We start from the raw sequence: 14290 nt of genomic DNA on the forward strand, positions 1-14290 counted from the left end.
AAGTAATTATTTTAAGCTAATAGTATTATTTTTTATTCTAAAGATTATATTGGAATACACTATTAGCATTACTTAATTAATAATCTGTATATAAAGTTAATTTTTCTACTTTTTCCTTCCTTCACATCAGTAACACTAATTTTTTAATTAAAAATACTATTTTAATATTCATTTATCAGTAATACTATATTCATTTTAATAATAGTAAAAAATTAATATAAATTTGTTTAGTAAATAATAAAAAATAACTATATAAAATAAATTAAGTAACATAAATGGAAATTTTAAAATAGTAAAAAATAATATTATGAATTTGTTTTAGTAATAATGTTATTATGGAAATTTTAACGAAACAATGATCAGATTCCAAAATTTAGAACGGATTATTGAGTTTTAGAATGAAAGTAAGATTATAATGCATGGTGAAGTTAAAAAACAATTTATGTAATTGTATTTATAAAATTTTAAACATAAAATAAAAATTGTAGTGAAATTAGTTTCTAAGAAACATATACTACAAAGATCTATTATGAAATTTCACTTAAAAAAATAAAATATTAATTACTGAAACAACCGACCCGTTTTATGTTTTAATATCCTAATAACCAGTGATCTCATATTCAATAGCAACCTAACCCCAATCAATAACAGTAGATAACACAAAACAATTCCAATAAACCAATAACGAATAAATAAATAACATAATACCATTTCTAGCACAATTCAAAACATAAACAAAGTCATAGAATCAGCAATCCTAACAGCCGTCCTAGACAACTAAGTTCCACTCTAACATCCTATCAAAGACACAGAGCAATCAACCAAGCCTCTAGAACATCCTCCTCTTCATAGCCTTGATTCTATGTTCACGTTTTGCCTTTACCTGCACCACAACACAAAATAGAGGCATAAGTATTACCAGAAATACTTAGTGAGGCAATCCTTCTATCTATTGGGCTATACACAAAAGCAATAAGATCTCTCATGCCACAATCAACAAACAATAAAACAAACCAGACAACATAGAGCAAACACATCATCAGCCGCTCCTAAAGGTTGGTGTCGACCGACACCCGCCTAATGTCGATCGACACTGACGCCTGGCGAAGGTTTTCTCGACCGACACACGACATGTTTTGATCGATACAGACCACCTTGCGTCGACCGACACACTCCTTGTGTTGATCGAAGCATACTCAACATCTCACAAAATCCCTAATTGCATCGACTGACACCTCCACATGACATCGATCGATGCTCGTAGGTTTCTCGCACCGTCCTCGCATTAGTGTCGACCGACACACACCTTGTGTCGATAGACACTCATGCCGAGCATCGCTTCCTCATGATCAGAAACTCTGAATCTCGCCTCCAAACTTCTCCTATTCATCCCACACTATCTCATGAACGAATCCAAGCCTCAGGAGCCACGAAAAACACATAGAACTTAAAGGGAACAATCACATAACACATACAAAATTACAGAAACAAAGATCTCAACTTAGAGCCATAGTCATGCACTCACCTTAGCCAAACATCGAGATCTAAGACCCAACAACGAAACTAGCACCACATCAACCTTCCCACCATGTTCCTAGTCTTGAATCCACACTCTCCAGGAAGAAAACTCACTCACAGGACAAAGGATCTCCAAAAACCCAAGAACGCTCTTTGGAAAATTCTCATTTCTTATTTTCTCTCTAAAAGTGTGAAAACGGCTAAAAAAGTTGAAGAAATCGAATTTTTCCTTTAATACTCGAGTTTACGGCTCTCCTAAACCAACCACGCAAAACCGGAAGGAATCAAAATAAAACCGGTTGAACCATCCACTTAAGGTGTCGATCGACACCCTTACCGAATTTCCACAATTCGGTTCACGGGTGTTACAATTACGCAACTCAACTTAAATTATTGATCTAAAATGAAGACATCGAAAGAGTCATATTTTTTTGGGAAAACTATGAAAATAATCTTGAAAAAATAATCCATTTAAAGAGACAAAATCAATGGTCACAAAATATAGAAAACATGATATGCAAGCCGTTACAAAAGTGATATGTGATGTAGCATATCTCATAAGGCACATTAAGTGGAGCTATAATTCTATAAAATGATAAATAAAAAAATATATAAAACAAGCTTGAGATTTCATCAATTTTATCAAAAGCTTTAACCCAAAACATTGGCAGAAACAACATGTTTAAAGTACACTGTGTTTTTTGAGAAGAAAAAGCTGAGATTGCATCACAAAATTAATATCTTTAAATAACGTATGAATGTAACTTGGATTAATGAATATATATTTATTGGCGGGTCTAACCATTTCACCATTTAACCATTCTTGACTTGGTCTGAAATTTTTTTATGGCAGGTGATGCACTTTAGCGACATAGTACTAAAAATGTTCATGAAACTTTGCATATTTGTATTTAATGTGGGATATTGATATGTTTAAATGATCTCTATAATTAGGCCAACGATCGACATTCGACGTTAGAACTTTTAAAAAGATGTTTTCATGGGATATATGAATATAAAATGAACTCTTCCAGGGAAAAAATATCATAAAATTGTCAACAATATTGTTTACTCTTCCACTGACGTTCTTAACTCATTTTTTGTTACCACGTGATGTATTGTTGATTTGCCAAAAAAACATTATTGCGACAATAGACAATATATGTTATAGATAGATTAGTAAAATAAGTATGGCGTTTATATATATTTATCTTTTAAACTTCAAATGATTATATTTATATTTAATAATTTTTATTGATAAAAATTTTAAACTTAAATCTCACGCAAATAGATATAACAAAGAAACATTATCTTCAACAATATATATGTTGTGTTAGTAAATTAAGTTTAGTGTTTATATAGATTAATACGGAAAATGACTAAAATCAACACCAACTATTTCTCAAACGTTTTTTTATATCTAAACTTCAATACCCTGCAAATAACAACATGATCCGTACTAAAATTTAAATTTGCTACCTGAATTATACGAAATATTTTCAATTTCAACATCTTCTCTAACGGTACAAAATCGAAGTTTAATGATGTTGAGTCAGACGACATGTGGCGTTCGTGTAGCACTCGGACTTACCCAAACCACGTCGTTTTGGTCATTTTTAGGTGTATTGTGGCAAGAAACAAAGTGTTATGTAAAAATTGGGGTATTGAAGTCTGTTTTTGGATGTGTTGTGGGACTTCATTTTTGGTAATTTCTTGCCACAACACATCCAAAAATGACCAAAACGATGTCATTTTGGTAAGTCTCCCTGCTACGTGTATGACACGGATCGTGTGACTCAGCATCGTTAAACTTTGACTTAACACCATTTGAGCAGATGTTGAAATTGACAACAGTTTATAGTTTAGGTAACAAATTTGAATTTAATACGTTTTAGGTTGTTATTTACAATGTGTTGAAGCTTAGGTATTAAAAAGCGTTTGAAAAATAGTTAGGGTTGTTGATTTTGGGAGTTTTTCCTAGATTTATACTCAGAAGTTTGAATGATTATATTTGAGCTAAAACATTTACATTGATAGAAAATATTTTAAAGCAAAATCCCACACTTGTGCGGTTACAAATTCTAATGAACGTATATAATGATAAAAAACTGCTATGGAAAAAATTACTACTAAATAGTTACAGTTTATGAGAGAGGTGAGAGAGGTGGTGTAGATAAGAGGATTTGCTGTGACAATAGGAGGTAACAATTTTAGCTCATTGGTTCATATTTTTTTGCAGCCGGTCAATTTGTTCTTTTGTATCATTTTATTTGACTATCTTTAATTAATTTTAATCTATCTTTATCTGAAACTTTAAACTTTTAAAAAGTTTCAAATTTTAATTAAGATTTTTAATTTAGTACTAGATAAAAATTCATGTTATGCACATACTAAATCAGATATTTTTAAAAAAAATATTTTGTTAAGATTAAGGGACCGATTAGTTAAATCTTATGTTTTTTTAAATGCATTATTTTAGCTATTAATTTTTGTCTGTGCTGTAAAAGATTTGATCTGCGAGTTTGTAAAAGATTAATATTATTTTTATTGTTAACAGTATTAACAAACGATTATTTTACATCAATTTTTTTGGTGTAATGCTTTGGCCATTTTCAAAATCTCTAATTAGGATTTCAAATTTGTTGTTTGGACTAACCCATCTCTTTCTAGAAGATATACCGTATTTGATGTATGCAAGTGGATCCCAAGGTCGAGGTTATAGTAGTGGCTCTGCTGCTCCAAGTCGTGGACTTGGTGGGTCTGGTGGTGGACATGGTGGTAGCCGTGGTGATGGTAGTGGTGGTGGTAGTGGTGGTGGTGGTCGTGATGATCTTGGTTATGACCATGGTGAACGTGGGGGAAAGAGACTTCTAAGAGTGTGTAGGTTCAGTGCCCGAATGTTCAATGACATCTTACTAGCACAAAAATCCAAAAGATTATTGCAAGTTCTACATCTAGAAAAACAAGACGGATCAATGCGGTATGCATATATATCCCTCTATGTCATTGATAAATTGAATTATTAGTTTTTGATAAAACAAATTGATTGAGTTGTTGATGATGAACTATTGTTTAGTTTGTAGTAGTAAAATTAATTGGTTGACTTGTTGATGAATTATTTTTCAATTTGTTCCTCAAATCATTTTTAATTAGTATGTTCTTGTGTTGTGTGGTTGCTTGATTAGAAACACAAGATAACAAATATACGTGAACAATCTGGGATTCACACAACACAAAATCTGGAAATGTATAACATTATCATGTTGTCTTTGCATCACATTGAACTTGTTAGTGTTTGTCTATTTTGGTTGATTGCTTTATATAAAATTAGATAAAAATATATGATAGTGACTAATCGTTTTCACTTAGTATCATGGAATCAAAATGTATTTGAATCTAATATATATGATTGATTATAAGAGTTAGAGATGCATTTAAAGTGTTAACAAACTATCTATAGAAAATAAAGTTAAAGCGAACATATAACTTTTAATTTATTTTTTCTGGATTATAAAGTTAATAGATTTTGTTCAACATTATTTATATGAAAAAGAAATTAGGGACATAATCAATGTTGGGCCCGAAAGCCCCACCAACAGGTTTGGATAGTTTGTTAAGAGATTTTAGTGAGAAGTGTCATTTTCAAAATTAAAGTTTTGAGCATCGCAATCTTCTTATTTTCCTTTCGAGAACTGTCATTTATGTTAATTATGGCATAACATGAAAAGAGGAAATTGCCCTCACTTACAACAAGAAGGAGTTGCCATTAACGTGCAGACCAAGTGTAACGACATTAATGACAGATGAAACTATTTTGTGGCTGCCATAGGAGAGCATTAATGAGGGGAGTATAATTTTGGTGGGCCTTTTGCTGTCATTAAAGCTTTATTACATTAAAGACGAATTAGAGTGAATATAATTGCATAATTTAAGATCTTAACCCTAAAACAAACAAAGCTGGAGGCGTAAACCTAGGATAGAAAGGAGGTTGAAGTCGTTGGTTGCCATTGATGTTGTAGAATAGTCAGAGTGAGATATATTCTCTCATTTATTATGGGCAGTTTCCATAAATTCTTCCAATTTGAACATTATTGTACATGTAGTTGTCATCATACATACACCTGTATTTAAGATAGCGATTGTGGTATTCAATAGGGTTTAGCTGTAAGTGATAAACAAGTTGTATGCTCATTTGACAGGATGGACGTTTAGAGTATGTGTTATTGTTGGTGAATGGACATGTCAAGAAAGTGGGATGTGGAAATTTTCTGTCTGTCATGGACAAATGGCGAGATGTCTATCTATCAGGCGAGAGACTACATATGCTGAGGTGGAGCAGAAGGTAGCAGATATTTTGGGGTTGAACGTAGATGAAAGCATGCTAGCGTTAAGTTTTTGGTACCGAAGAGAAACAAAGGTTTTCACACAAGGTAAGATGCCCTCAGTTACAAGTGATGTTGAGTTTGAGCTATATAAAGTTAAGAATGAAGAGTATGGTGGGCTGTATTTGGATGTTACGATGAGAGAAGACAGTTTCCTGGTCGGTTGTAACAATGTAGATATGTCTATCACTTCCTGGAACTCTAGAGTTAGGCGTGCTTGAGCTGGAGTAGTCTCAGGATGGGTGACGACCTTCCGGGAAGTGATTGTCAGAACTGTGCGAGTGAGGACAAAACATAGGGAAAGATCATGTGGTTATTTGTAGGGACGGTAACAAGTCTTTAAAGCCTCCCTGACGTAGCAAACCAACAGTCGGATATAGATATGCTCACGAGCCTAGTGACAGGACATGAGGCCCATTAGAAAAGGTGGGCCATGGACTAGGAATGGACATGGAGGCCACTAAGAGGTGGTGGTCGGTGCATTACAAGTGGTATCAGAGCCAAATTCAGACGAGTTTAGAGTCAAGTGGGCTCACACCGTCGAAGGTGACGGTCTTGCTGTACAACGAGGACGTTGCGATCTGTTAGTAGGGGTGAATTGTGACACCCCAGTTTGCAGAGAGGTTTAAGAAAATTGATTTGGCCACATATTTCACCAAAGTGCACTTATCTTTTCGGTCAAGGGTCCTGAGAGAACTTCAGAGTTAAGCGTGCTTGAACTGGAGTAGTCTCAGGATGGGTGACCTTCCGAGAAGTGATTGTCGGATCAGTGCAAGTGAGGATAAAACACTGGGAAAGATCATGTGATGATTTGTAGGGATGGTAACAAGTATTTAAAGCCTCTTGGAAGTAGCAAACTGACCGTCGGATATGGATGGACTCATGGGCCTAATGAGAGGACGTGAGGCCCATTAAGGAAAGTGGGCTCATAGACTGGGATTGGACATGGGGCCAACTAAGAGATGGCGGTCGGGGCGTTACATGACTGTGTTGCAAGTATGGAGGATGAAGTATTATTAAATTAATTGAGGAACGTTGGAGCAGGATACAAAGTAAATCTTTGTTCACACTGAAACATGGACTGCGGATCTAGAGATGTAGTTAGCTTGGTGGACAAAAATGGGAACATGAAAATAAAGGATAAGGTTGCAAATGTGGATGATGATGATGATGAAGGGTTCAATCATGTATTAAGTGAGGAGGGTGATAAAGTTGCAGTGGACATATTAATGGAACTATATGAGGAGGCAAATGGTCCATCGGGACAAGTTGAAAAGTATGGTTGTCCATCAATATAATCAATGTTGAGCTCAGAAGAAGAGCCAACTTATAATTATGATTAGTGGACAGAGAGGATTAACAAGACTATCCACGGAACTGGGATCCTTACAAACATGTGCAAAGAAATGATGCTGCCGAAGGGTTAAGGAGTTATGAACCCATAGGTTTTGGTCTTGGGATAGAGAAGGATGAGATAGTAAATATAGATGGCACAGCTGATGATGGCAATAACAGAATGGGAGAAGATTCATTAATCTAGGGCGATGCAACACCTGCGGGGGACAATATGACTGATCACCCGCAATCATGTTTTGAGCTTGCCATAGAGGAGGTGAGTGAAGGCGATGGCATGTCTAATGGGGTTAACGAACAAATAGAATGTAGTTTTATGGAACACTTCGCACAGAATAGAGCTATGATAAGGAAAGATGATCCAATCCTTCTGAATGATGCTCCACCTATGCATGACAATATGCGAGGAACACCAAACGAAGAAAGGAACATTGATCTGAAGATGGCGAACGATGCACTTTATGTTGGCCATGTTTTTGCAAACAAGGGAGAGATGCATAAGATGCTATCACTTTATGCAATGACAAGGCTGTTTAGTTTCAGGATTAAGAAGTTGGATCCAGGGAGAGTAATAGCTAATTGTATAAACAAGAACTGCGGATGGAGAATTTATGCAACTACACATCCAAACTCGTTGAATTTGGAGATAAGGACTATGACATTGAAGCATACTTGCAATGTGGCAGTTAGGTCTAGGTATGGAGAGAAAGCAACTGCGAGAATATTGGCCAACCTACTGCAGTCTAAATTTGCAAATGAAAAGAAAGGACCGTGAGCATGCAAGCTACCTGACATAGTTTTGTTTAAATTACATGTTACCATCTCTTACATGAAGGCGTGGAACGCAAAAGAGCTTGCTATTGCATCAGCCATAAGGGGGTGATGAAGAAAGTTTTCATTTTCTGGCGACATATTTGCACCTGTTGAAGTCAACTAATACAGGGTTCATCACAAAGGTACACATGACAGTGGGCAAAACAGGAGCTGCGTTGTTTAAGTACTTGTTTTTTGCTTTCAGATTTTAATTGCTGGATATCAATATTTGAGGAAGGTAATTGTAATTGATGGCACAACAATAAAAGAAAAGTACAAAGGGTGTTTGGTTGCAGCTAGTGGCCAAGAAGGAAATATGCAAATTTACCCTCTGACGTTTGGAGCAGTTCATGCGGAAAATGAAAGAGGATGGGTGTGGTTCTTTGAAAATCTAAATTTCTTTGTCCCAGATGAAGAAGACCTTGTGTTTGTCTCTGATAGACATGGTGGAATAAATGCTGGTCTTTGGAGAGTGTATACTTTAGTGCATCATGGGGCTTGTGCTGTCCATCTATTTAGAAATGTCAAACACAATTGTCATTATGAAGGCTTGGCTACTATGGTGTGCAAAGCTGCAAGGGTGTATACATGTGACAACCCGTCCCGTGGACCCCACTAGCCTCACTGCTAGCTGCCCAAACGGATCCCAAGCTGGCCCTGCAGGGCATCGATCCTAACCCCTCACTAGGCAAATGGAAATATTCATCCAAATCTACAGTAGGTTATTGGTGCGCCAGGCGTTCCTCGAACCCTGGTCCCCACCCTTTAACAACCTTCCCACAGGGACAGGTTGTTACAATAAAAAGTCAATTGGTGGCAACTTGTCATGTGGGAAGGTTGTTAAAGGGTGGGGACCAGGGTTCGTGGAACGCCTGGCGCACCAATAACCTACTGGTGGATTTGGATATCCACAGTGATGGGTTAGGATCGATGCCCTGCAGGGCCAGCTTGGGGTCCGTTGGACGGCTAGCGGTGGGCTAGTGGGGTCTACGGACGGTCCGTTGGGGCAGCTAGCGGTGGGCTAGTGGGGTCCACGGGACGAGTTGTCATAATACAATTGGTGATTTCCGGGTTTGGTGGAAAGAAATAGAGAATTCAAGACATCATGTGCTGCCTACCTACTGGGAACTTGCCTACCTCATTGAACACTTACACACTTCCCCAAAATATCGTTACAATGTAATGAGTACCAACATCTCGGAATCGCTGAATGCAGCGATGCAAACAGTAGTCGATTACCCGATGGTATCTATGGTGGAGTTCCTACAGGAAATGCTGATAAGATAGTTTACTGCTGATAAAATAGTTTCACTGCAGAAGAAGGACAACAGGAAAGGCAAAAACTAGATGCACATAGGAGATAGAAGAAATACTTATTGATCACCTGCACATAGGAGATAGAAGAAATACTTATTGATCACCTTACACATGAGGTGAACTGTCGTGTGCTAGCTGTTAGTGAGTGGAACTATCAAGTTAACGATGGCTATGATATTGTTTTTACAGTTGACTTGGAGAAAAAAACATGCACTTGTCGCGTCTTCGATGTGTTAAGGAAACCATGCTGTCACGCCTTGGCTGCAAGAGTAGTGAGAGTTATAGATATATACATTCCAGTTGATAAGAAGTTCATTATTGGACCATGACAAAAAAAATATAAACGAGTCATAATGCCATTGCCAAAAGAAAGAGATAGAGAGGTGCAACCTGTTGTCACCAAATTTCCGACTTATCTGCCAAAAACAAAATATGGGGGTGGGAAGCTCACGAAGGTTCAAGTACCGTCGTATGGAAAAACATAAAGTAAGTGTTTTCATCAAAATGAATCAATTGTGTTATCAATGTTTATAAAACTGTATGAAGTGAACTGACCTTTATTTTGATTTTATTTTTAATAGAAAAAAAAATGAGAAAGAAACATATCAAGTGTGGCAGATGTTTCGAAGTGGGACACAACTGGAAGAAATGCTCGCAGCTAATTTGAAATAATGGAAGACAACTTGACTAAAAGAAGGTTTTTTGGTTAGCTAATGTAATTGTCTATGAAGTTTGTGAGGCAAAAGTGGTGAGTAGAAAATTTGTTTTGTTCGATGGCAGATGTTTTGTAGTATGCCTAAACTGGAAGACGTGGAAGAAAGTTTTTTGGTTACCCAATGTAAATGTCTATCCACTATGTGGTGGACAATTAGGCAGTAGACAACTTGTTATGTACTGTTGTTTGAAAGTTTTTAGTGTACAATTGAGTACTTTGTATGGCTTGTATACCAATGTGGACAATTTGAAGTAGACAACTTGCTATTCATTGGTGTAACTATTGTTGATTGTCTATCTTTGATGTCGCAGATATTCGCTGATTTGTACATTAATCATTTTCGATAGTCTATCCTTACATATTAGGTGCATAAGAGATTGATAAGAGAGTACATATACATGATGCAAAAGTGAAGGAAGTATCAACATACAAAAAAGAACATAGTGGTTCATAAAATGCCAAAGGATCAAAAGATATAATACAAAAGTTGGCAAAGAAAAAGACCAAAAGATACTATACAGAAGTTGGCAAAGAAAAAAAGGTAGGCATCTTTTTAGTCATGTTTTAAACTGTTTAGAGTCTGTCTTTAATGTTTTTAGGTCCTTAACCTTAGATGTTTGCATTTAGGTTGTTTAGGGTGTTGCATTGCTGCATTGTTGCATTTTGGATGATAACATGTACTTTGGAGCCTAAAAAGAGCAAGAATGAAGGTGGACAAGTTTCTGCTATTACCTAGGAAAATAAAAGGAGGAAAAGATGCAAAATAGGAGTAACCCGAGCCTTAACTGAAGGTGTGATCATATAGAAGAACAGCCCGAAGCACCAACTCGAACTGGTGAAGTGAAGCGCAAGAAGAACCATCTGATGCTACCGAAGAGGAGTTTGACCCTAGCCTTGTATATACCTTGGATGACAGCTAGTGCAGTTAGGTCAATTGGTTTCCATATATAAATCCCATCTTAACCCATTGTCGAGGAACAAGTAGCGAGAGCTAAACTACACTTTTCTTTGAGCGATTTTTAGAACTTAACAGTTTCTTTTCTAGTTTTTGTAATTCATTCTACTTTGATTCTATTTCTTTGATTCTAGAATTTAGCATTTGCTTTGTGTTCACTTCTTCATTTTTCTGTTATGCGATTCTTGTTATTTGTATGTGTTTATGTTCTTTGCCATGAATTCTGAGTAGTCATTTAAAGTTTCTAAGGAAGGGATATGCAGTAAGTGTTCTTGGTCGAATAGGATGTTTAATTCATTTCTTTTCTGGATTAGTGTTCTAATTGCTGATTTTGAACTGAGAGGTTGGAATAAGATCTTAGGCATTTTCACATCGAGAGGTGTTTGATGAAATGCCTGAACCAACTAATGTTAGAGATTTACTTATTTAGCCTAAGAGATTAGTTGTCTAAACGGTTTATTGACAATAATGAATTGGATCTTAATTCCTGTTTGATTATGTTTCTCCAATGAGAGTTGGGTAAGAGAGTGACTAAATCTGATTGTTTATGCCATGAGAGTGGATTAGGAAGGTTTTGATATTCATTGTCTAGGGAATAACTTATTGAGAGTTTGTTAAATGTCCTAGGAAATCAAGAACACTTATGAACCAATTACCCATCCTTAGGAGATTTCGTATTTGATTGTTTACAGTTTTTGCCTCAACCCGATTGTTTACTCGATATATCACTCGATAACTTGCATCGTGTAACCCTACGAGCTGTTCATTGTTTATTTCCTTAATTGTCTTTAATTCGATCACCTACCCAATCTGGTACACGATTGATTGCATCGTGTACCCTGGTCACATATTTTTTTGTTTCCATTTTCTTATTTTTGTTCACCTTAGGTTGTTAGTTCATACCCCTATTATTGCTTGGCTTGACTTGCTTGTTTCTGATTGCATCTTATCTGTTAGCGAAACAACCATTTGGATCGATCTTTGTACTACAATTGCATAGGAAATATACCTCGGGCTATACACTTTTTAAATGGGTGTAAAAACCTACTATTAGTAAACAAAAGCCAAACATGTTCGTTAGAATATAAGGACAAGTAACTATAGATATCTTACTCCACCATCGATCAACACTAGTCGGATGTCTGTCGACACCAACTTTCAACAACAACTGATCTTGTGATTTCTTTGTGTATTCCTGGTTTTTTAATTGTTTGTTGTTTGTTGCATGAAGAGATATTATTGCTTGTGTGTATAGCCCAATAGATGGGATGATTGCCTCACTAAGTATTTTTGGTAATACTTACGCCTCTATTTTGTGTTGTAGCACAGGTAAAGGCAAAGTGTGATCGTTGGAATTCCAAGTGTTTTAACTGTTTTCTCTTTCAATCCTGCAATAATTGATTCACGCGGTGTACGGTCGGTCGGTCAATCACGTGGTTTTGGAAAAACGTCAGAAAGGTCAGCATTTAGCAATAAAGAGCTACTGTGAGAATTATTAACTCACGTCAGAAAGGTTTTTCACTTTTATATTTATCTATCACTATTTGTTGGTTAACTTTTAACACTTTTTCAACTGTTAAAACGTGTACATTATTTAACTTAATCGTATATTATGTAATAATCTTATACACAACTATATGTATTGTTAAAACAACAACAATTATACAAAAAAAATTTATACAACCCTAAAGACAAGACATACTGACTTACTCAGTACCTTGGTGTATGTATTTGGGAAACAAATAAAGCACGTTACGTAACTTTTTACTATAGTGCCGTGTCCAGGTTTATTGGGCTTAAAGTGTGCTTACTTAAAAGATAAATAAATATTAAAAATTTGAAATTAGAATTAAATAAATAGCAAAATTATAAAATTATAGAAATTATTCAAAAATAAAAGAAAAATCTAAAAAACTAAGACATAATTGATGATACTGTTTCTTGCCTTATGCTAAGATCGAGATATAGCGACGAAAGGATTATCAGAATATATGTTTCAATAAACTATTTTCACCAACTTCTCGTAATCTTTATTACTTATGTTTCACAACCTTACTCAGATTTCTTCATAATTTAAAGTATTGTTTTCCTTTCAGTATATTTTAAAAAATATATCTATATATATAATCAAAAAAAGAATCGAACATAGGTTGTTTAGGAATTATAAGACTCGCAAAACCATAACAATACATCATATTTTTCAGAATTGAGGATCCAAAACAACTATATATTTTGGGAGCCTGAGGCAAATGTCTTTTTTATTACCCATAGGCACGGCCCTGTATATGAGTATCAATTATAACTTTACCTAACACTACATATACGGTTAAAAAAAATAATATATACGGAAACAACTAATGGTGACAGCTTCGACCTCTTTTTTGCAATGTGATTAAACTAGAGGTCCAAAAAAAAATTAAAAATAGAGGTCCAGTGTATAAATGTACAAGACCACTCTTCAACGTGCTATTGCTTACCGTCTTCGCCAGGCCTAACTTAGCCAAATTCAGGTGATTCTTTTTCTTCTTCTTCTTCTTTTTAGCTCTGCATTTTGATGTTTTTCTTTGTTTGTTTCTGAACCATATTCACTTCACTTCATTTTTGTGTTTTTCGTTGTTTGTTGCTTGTTTGTACCGGGGTGAGCACAATACTAATGAATAAGATTTTTGCGGGGAAGAGTGAAGCTAGTTTTTTTATTAACGATGAAAACGTGAGGTCGTCACTAACACGAGTCAAGATTGAGCTCGTCAGTTCACAGGAGAACTAACAAGCCAATAATGACGAGCTCAGAAGCTGAAAAGAATTATACAAAAGACAATAACAGTTTTCGATGCAAAGTATTGCTCTCTGGGTATTGTCCGAGCATCCGGATCCTCATCTCAATAAATGTATGATGTTATTTATAGGCGAGGGTAGAACTAGGGTTCCCAACGCGAAATACCGAGACTACCCTCTGCGAAATGTTAATGACCTGCTCCAAATTTTGTCGGGCCGAAATCACAATTAATGAGTCTTGTTGGGCGGAGTGGCATATTGGGCGGAGCCCATGTCCAACAATAGTCCTCCCCTTAGTCCGGAGAGCGGCAGTTCTTCTGCAATCAGCAGGTGTACTTAAATTGTCTGTTAATATGCCTGCTCGGCACATATCGTCTCGGGTTGCTCACAGATCGTCTCGGGTTGCTTCTGATTATAGCCGATCCTTTTGAGGATGGCGTGACCAAGAGAGGTGGCTTTGCC

The sequence above is a fragment of the Camelina sativa genome, chromosome 12 (genome assembly GCF_030686135.1).
Source record: "Camelina sativa cultivar CO46 ecotype springtype chromosome 12, ASM3068613v1".
Lineage (NCBI taxonomy): Eukaryota > Viridiplantae > Streptophyta > Magnoliopsida > Brassicales > Brassicaceae > Camelina > Camelina sativa.